The sequence below is a fragment of the Bactrocera latifrons genome, unplaced genomic scaffold (assembly GCF_001853355.1).
Source record: "Bactrocera latifrons isolate USDA-ARS-PBARC rearing strain unplaced genomic scaffold, ASM185335v1 scaffold_152, whole genome shotgun sequence".
NCBI classification, from domain to species: Eukaryota; Metazoa; Arthropoda; class Insecta; order Diptera; family Tephritidae; genus Bactrocera; species Bactrocera latifrons.
This window is the reverse complement of record NW_017534986.1, coordinates 299,847-307,218: the sequence shown is the minus strand read 5'-3', so window position 1 is coordinate 307,218 and position 7,372 is coordinate 299,847. Positions and strand designations below refer to the sequence as shown.

The 7,372-nt window shown below is 36.2% G+C and overlaps 1 protein-coding gene across 1 annotated transcript in view; it reads right to left on the bottom strand.

Annotated features, from left to right (window-relative positions):
* LOC108965977 (calcyphosin-like protein) overlaps positions 1–5,853 on the bottom strand; it is an 18,877-nt gene extending 13,024 nt beyond the window's left edge. The window contains exon 1 of the mRNA XM_018928668.1: positions 5,671–5,853. The gene's annotated coding sequence lies outside the window, so the exon portion shown is untranslated. The remainder of the gene's footprint in view (positions 1–5,670) is intronic.
* Positions 5,854–7,372: the final 1,519 nt, after the last annotated feature.

The following is a 7,372-nucleotide window of genomic DNA, read 5'->3' as shown; positions in this document are numbered from 1 at the left end:
AATCGGGACATTTTCTCTGAAATTTTAATTTTTTTTTCAAAAATGCTGCCACAAATTAAAATTACACTTTTATTTATTTATTATTATTTTTGTCATTGTTTGTTTGTAGCAATAAAAATAGCCCGAGGAAATCCATGTAAGCCCATAATACAAGGTACAACTGTATTCCTGGGAATATTCAAATTGAATTCTCCTTAAATGCAAAGAATTTTTTCATCCGTCTTCTATCAATTTATCATAATCCGAAGTAAATTTTTTCCTTATATTTAATAAGGTATTTTATTGCACAGATTGTGCTGAAGTTCGGAGAAATTCTATTCGTTCACCGCCTGTGATCAAATTGAAAGGTGAATTTTGTGCAATTCAATTCCTTCAAAGTAATCCTTTCCCACTGCAATACACTTATGTCAAAGAATTTTCCAGTCATCATAGCAAATCCTCCGTCGTGATGGTCATCAGATCCTTCTTCGATTTATATCCTCAATTGAGTCAAAACGGTGCCCTCGGAGTGGTCATGTGAATTTCCTGAACAGCCAGTAGTTAAACGAAGGTAAATCAGGCTAATGCGCTGTTTGCGGCACGATATTAGTTGAAAATGTGGCGAAAGGATCACGAATAACCAATGCAGTATGAGATGGTGAATTATTGCACCCCCTTGTTCAAAAAAATTAACGTATTCTAAAAACACGCGAAGTATCAATTAATTCAAATTAATTAACTATTCAGTTTGATCACACTTCTACTGTGAATTGGTGGCGATCAGTCACAAAAGCAGTTAACAGAATGTTGAAGCATCACTATTTGAATAAGGTAAACATGTTGCTTAAATCTATCCTTGTTGAAATTATTTCACTGAGAAATGAAAACTGGAAGACGTTTATCTTATTATCTGACAACCTAAAATATTTTTTACCATTATCACATGTTTTCTCTGCCTCTTCATCTGCTGGTAGCTGCATGCTCACTACTTCCACTGTTGTTGTTACAAATGTACCGAACTCAACACCATTGAGGGCATGTGAGCAAAATAGATCATAAAATTCGCCGGCACAAACCAAAAAACATTTATTTGGATGTTATTTTTCGTCCAACAGCAGAAACCGAGATAACTAGTTATCGCAAATTTAAACTTGAGTTGAAATATGTAATTTGCATTAAAACAAATGAAGTAGCTCAATTTTCAATGTGTACTACTTACATATTAGCCCTCTCACATTTTATTTAATTACAAGCACTATTCCAGGCAACCTTGCAATTACTGCACTTAGGCTCAACAGCCTAATAAAGAGGAGCGCCTTCACGTGTTGTGGTCAACTTCAACTTGTATGTGAGTTGAATACCAAACACATATATAATTTTATATGTGAGCGTTGTGGGTACTTCTGTTTGTGACCTACTTATCTATATGATACCTACAAGTAGCGACACAAACGGAGGTCAAACCACTCACGCAGTAGCCTGACAATCCAATCTAGTAATTATTACAAATAGAGATAGATTATCGATTATACTCTGAAATAATTAAAACGGAAATTTCAGTATAATTGTTGTGTCCTACTGAAGATAAAAGATAAAACTATACCGTAGAATACCCCTATAGTGTTCGAACTCAACATGTTGCAACCAAAGTTACCATGCATGGACACTTGTTCGCTTCAACGATAGACAATTGGAACTGTATAAATAATTTATGAGCAATTGTAATCAAATGGCCTGTACAATCAATAAGTAAAATTCGATTAAATGCTCCAACCTAAAGCAATTTGCTGTAAATGTATTGTACCCAAGCACATACAAAAATGACTCAATCAATAATATGTGCAATTATTTTCTCTTATCTGTATATATGTTTATATATATCACAACGAGTATGTCTTATTTGTAATCAAGATAAATATTACAAAATTATATCAATATATATGCTCATATATGCAACTGTGCATATGGCATTGCGTGTCCGCGCGCCTGAAAGCATGCTACTCCCAATGGCAATTGTCTCCTTGGCTTGTCTGCTCGACATAAATTAAATCAAACTTACATATATACGTGATATATATCATATAAAAATATCGATTTCATACTATGTGCTGCTAGAAAAACAGTGTCGCTTTAGTTCAACTGTTCAATTGCCTAACAGTTTTCGAGTGTTGGGTAAATTACATTCTAAACACACCACACGTTTAGTTTAGAAACAGAGCCTTGTGAATTGTTGTTAAATGGATACTTTTTTTATCGGATATTTGCTCTTTTAATAACCATAAATGAAAACTATATCCGACATCTACAGAACTACAGTACGAAACCAACAAACGACTGAAAAAAGTTATATTAATAATTATTAACTAAAACCTGAAACTTATACTGTTGCCCATAATACAAGAAAAGTGATCACTTTACACCTAAAAATATTAATTAAATTATATATGTCATTCGATCACTTAAAATTTTTGCTTAGGATTTGCTGCAGAATAAATATGACAATGGTATAATAATTTACGATAACTTAGAAATATTTTCAATTTAGTCAGTTAGTCAAGAGTATTGATATTAGTTGACCACCTTTGTTTTTCCAGATGTGATGAAACAGACAATCAAACAAACGGACATGGTTAAATCGAGTCAGCTCGTCCTGCTGAACATTTTAATTTACTATATTATCCGATGTTTCCTTGTGGGTGTAGCAAACATCGTGACACACTTCATATACTCTGATTAGCATATAATTAGTCTACATGAATTTCAAGAAGAAAATACATCTTTTTCTAGGACATAGAATTTACGGTCCCTTAAATTTCTTTATAAGTAGATAGTAAGACGCTGGGAGCCATTTTTTTATTTAAAAAGTAAATATAGATACCATTCTTTATCGAAAGCTTGGTTAATATCTAAAAAGCGTTGCATTCGAAAGCACTAGAGATAATGTAAACAATTCGATGGCTTTGCTTAGTTGTTACATGTCCCCTTCTAAACCCAAACTGGTGTTGGGGTAATATATTTCGGTCTTCTAAAATAGGTAATATTCACTTTAAGAATATTTAGTAGTAAAAAATAGAAATTTTTCGAAAAAGTAGAATTATCTGGAGTTCCGCAAGCGAGCATCTGTGAGCCTATGTTATATACGGGGTTTGTCCGAAAAATATTATGACTGAGTCGATGTAAAAAGTTTATTGAACCAATCTGTACAGTTCTTTAAAAGCTTTCAAAATAGGCTCCTCCTGCGTCAATGCAGCGCTATTTCCGAGGAAATATGCATGCGAGAGCCGAGGTGCGTGCTGCTTGGATCCCCTCTGTCGTTTCAAAATGCTCGGTCTTTTCAGGCAAACAAAACTCTTTTAGCAGATTATGTTGTTGAAGAATATATTGATTAGTCCTTATAGCACACAATTACTGCTATGATTCTTATATTTCTATATGTCTATATTCTTTATTATATGTAGAAAACAAGCAAAATTTCTTCCATTACTTTTATTTTTAGCTAACCTATGTGGTTAACGGTAAACATAACGGTTGATCAATGGCAACCGTTATCTCGTCACGATTACCGACTAAACAAAACGGCGTCACATCCCACACATCGCATCAATCAATGAATTTAGTGAAAGATAATTGCGGTGAGCAAAAGATTATTTTACGCCTTCGGGCGGTTGATTGACCACCACCGTTAGAGTTTTTCCTATGGTGATAGTTGAGCCCTTGGAGCAAAACATCACGAATGTCGCCAGTTACCAGTCGAAATACCCGAACGAGTTATCGAAATCTTCGAAAAATAAATGCCAAATGTTCTTTCGAATGAATAGAAACATTCCCCATTAAAGCTAGAAGAATTAGAAGCTTCCGTGCTTTTTACAACAACATAAAATCAGAAACAAATTTTAATTTCGTAATAATAAAACTGTTCGAAAATATGCAAAATAAAACTTGGTAGCATAGAAGTTGCTGTTTTGTAAGTTCTCCACATATCTTTCTGTATAAATTCAATTCGATAACTTTCTTGTTGCTTTTATACATATGTAATTTTTGAACTTTATGTAGTTTGGGAAAATCATAGAGATAGTTAGCACAAAATTCGGTATAAAAACCGCCTAGAACTTTCGTTGATAAGTATATCTGATTTTGCACATAAAACAGAATTCAGAAACGTACCAAATTAGAACAGAGCCGAAAGTATTGCGGTATTATCCTATAAAGAAATACTTTTTGCGCGGTTCAACAAGTTACTTTGTCAATACGTCAAACTACTTATTCCTAAATGGCATGAAGACACTGCAAACTACTTGAACTATTTCCAAGGTCATGCCAATATTGACGAATATTACGACCGAACACAAAATATGAAAGAACTCAATAAAAATGAGGCGACAGAGTTAACGAACTGAAGAATAATGTTAAACACACCATAATAAGAGATAAAGGAACTGAGATACTGACAATGCAACAAAACTGATAAAACACAATTAAGGACAATAAATATACCGCTATGCAGTAAAGTAAATTATTACGAAAGCAAACCGAAGGACAAAGTGCCAGGAGACGCGAAGAGACAACGGACAACAATATCACACGTCGTCAACATAGTGCAGCACTGACAATCATAATGATGCTGACGACAGCAATGCTCGTTTACGAAACAGCGCACCGGCCCTAATGCAGATGTCGATGTACGGGATGTACTCGTATGTGCGAGTCCTCATAAAGTCAGCCATGTGTGTCAATGTGCTCGTTTATCGAGAAATAAAGCAAATAGGTCACGTTTTTGGCGACACCATCGATTTACCATAAATTGCAAGTTAAGCACAAATCAGCAGCGCAACTAAGAAGAAGATTACGTAAGCGACGAGTGGCGAGCGGCGGCCACAAAGGGAAGCTGGCAAACAGTCAAACAATAAAAGAGGATATGCAGGGATACGCGCACGGCTGCAGACGGCAACAATTGTGAAGTTGACAAAGTCAACAAAAGCGAAATAAAATACACAAAATGACAACAAAAGACCGAAGAAAAATAGTTTGTTGATGAAGAAAAAATGCCGATTATACAGGACGTATGAGTGGCGAAAAAATTTAAGTATGATTTGTATTGACACTCCCCAGGGACGCGCTTGGGGGTAGCAGTGCGTGCACAACTGGACAGGACAGCAACGACAGTTGACAGATAACGCGCCGACAATCACGCGTGCACACACGCACAGATCGCACTCGGGCCGCCCTAGTATATTCATATTAAATGAAAAGTTTTGCTCTCTTTTTTACACCGTTGCCTGTGGAAATGCTGGGCCTTTTTGACGTGTCTTTTTTCTGTCATTACACTTTTTCGGGGTTCGTCTCAAGAGCACTGGTCAATATTTGACGCTGTCGCATGAGCTTTTGCTGTCATGGCAACACGCCCAGGCGAGCACATATTGATGCTGTCATCACTGGGCAAACCTTGTCTGTGACTTTTTCTTCATCGCCCTGGGATTTTTTTTATTTGCGCGTGCCAGAAAAATGTGGGCGGCTTCATAACTATGAAATAAGTAAATAATAAAGTTGTAATATGCTAAATCAGCTTTTTCCGGAACAGTTATTGCGAGGAATTTTTCAATCAAATAATAATAAAATACTTTCATAATAATTATTTTTCCGAAAATTTGCAAATTGGCGAAACTAAATAAATTAACAACAATATCTACTCACATTTTGTTTGTCGTTATTTGTTCTTCTTATTAGAATGTTGGAAGCTACCGCTGATAGCAATGAAACTTAATTACTCGCTTAATAATACTGTTATTTAATTGATTTCCTCTTTTACCGCTACAGGTTTTTACAATTAATATTTTTTCCTTTGCACTTTTCATATATTCACATGTCAAAGCTACACACGCGACAATCGAGCAAAAGAAACTGAGCAAATGACTACGCGATTGCCCGGTTGGTAAGTATTCGAAGCGGCCCGAAGTAGTAAACTGTCACGCACACATTCACAAATACTCTTGGTAGATACTGTATGTGTGTGTAGGTATATGTGCCTCTCTAGGTACATTTGTTGATAAATGTCGCACAACAGTCAGCCAGCCGGGCAACTAGACCGACAGCAATTACCTTTCCAACAAAAACTGTTTACTTGCAGGCACACCATGTTTTTGTACCCTATGTCGCATAGTATGCTATATATTTCAAATATATTATTTCATTAACAAGAAAATACGTTAACTACGAATCTGGAATACCCTTCACAAATAGAAAAGTTTCCTTAAAGGTCTTGATTTTGAAAATTTGTATGGCAGCTATGCGCTGTTGAGAACCGATCTCAACAATTTTTTCTGGGATTGTAGCGCTGCTAAGCAATAACTCAAGCCAATCTTCGTAAAGATATTTCTTCAAGTGAAAAGTTTTTCATGCAAGTACTTGATTTCGAACGTACACTTTGTATGGCAGTTGTATGTCCGAACACAATAACTTCTTTTGAGACCACACTGGCGCCTCTTCGTATACGCCAAATATCGTTAAGATATCTCGTAAAACAAAAGTTATCCACACAAGAACTTGATTCAGATTATTACATTTCCATTACAACCATAGTGTTCCGATCTAACCACTTTAGCTGGGATTGCACTGATACCTTGGACAATAAGTTATGCCAAATTTTCCAAATTTGTCTTTTGAAATACAAAAGTTTTCGATTCGACGCCGTTAATATTTGACGCTCGCAGCGAACGACTTGCCGCATTTTATGTCGATATTTTAGATTGAAAACTTACAAAACACAGCTTGCGCAAGAACTGAAGCCGCTCGACCTTCCCAAGCAATATCGCTTCGCTCTACGGGCTATTGAAAACTGCTTCAAAATTTGTTCAGCGATGAGCGCCATTTCTGGCGCAATGGGTATGAAAACGAGCAAAATTGCCGCATTTGTAACAAAGATCAACCTGAAGAGATTCAAAAGTTGCCATTTCCTCCCGAAAAAAAAAAAACGGTTTGGTGTGCTTTGTAAGCCGATGGAATCATATTCTTCATTTCATCAAAAATGATGCTGGTGGCTCAATGATAACCGACTACTTGATGGCTGAAATTGAAGCTTGTGAGATCTTAGTGACATTTGGTTTTAATAAGCCACGCCACTCCTCACACATCTCATCAATCTATGGATTTATTGAAAGGCCACTTCGATGAGCAGTTAACTACTTGTTTTGGTCCGATCGATACCCCATCAAGATCATGTAATAACACATATTACTGTGGGGATATGTAAAGTCTAAGGTCTAAGCGGCAATACCGCTTCGATTCAGGCCTTGGAGCACCCGTGTCATTCGCGAGTTAGACGCTCACTGAAAGGCCGGTAAAGTTGTTTAATCGTTTCACTATGAATGCCGATCAGTGCGTGTCTAAAGTGAGTTTC